The sequence below is a fragment of the Myotis brandtii genome, unplaced genomic scaffold (genome assembly GCF_000412655.1).
Source record: "Myotis brandtii unplaced genomic scaffold, ASM41265v1 scaffold825, whole genome shotgun sequence".
Taxonomy (NCBI): Eukaryota; Metazoa; Chordata; class Mammalia; order Chiroptera; family Vespertilionidae; genus Myotis; species Myotis brandtii.
In genome coordinates, this window is record NW_005371349.1 from 822,214 (window position 1) to 822,627 (window position 414).

Below are 414 nucleotides of genomic sequence, written 5' to 3' on the forward strand. Positions count from 1 at the left end.
TGGTCCGCAGCCCGTTTCCCTCTTTGCCTGCCCACCGGCCTTTCTCAGTTCCCTCCCGGCTGCTGAGCCGGCCCGCGCTGCGGCTCTGGTTCTGGCTTGGCACCGCGGCTCCTTCTCCTTTAGGTGAGGAGCAGGCCACAGGCTGTGGTGACATCAGCGGCGCTGGCTCCTTCCCTCTCTGTGGCTTTCGCTGCTGAGTTTCTGTTCTCACCGGCAAGTCCCGGAGCAGCAGCTCCGGCTCAGCACCGAGTCTCGCTCCACACGAAGGCGGCCCTCCCTGTGCCGGGGACCGAGGACGGCCCGGCTTGTGCCTTCTCGCTTCTCTCCGGGCTGCGAGCCCTCCCTATTCTGGGATCACTTTCTCAGGACAGCTTCGGTCACGTGGGTGGCGCTCACCCTGCTGGGGCTCGGGCC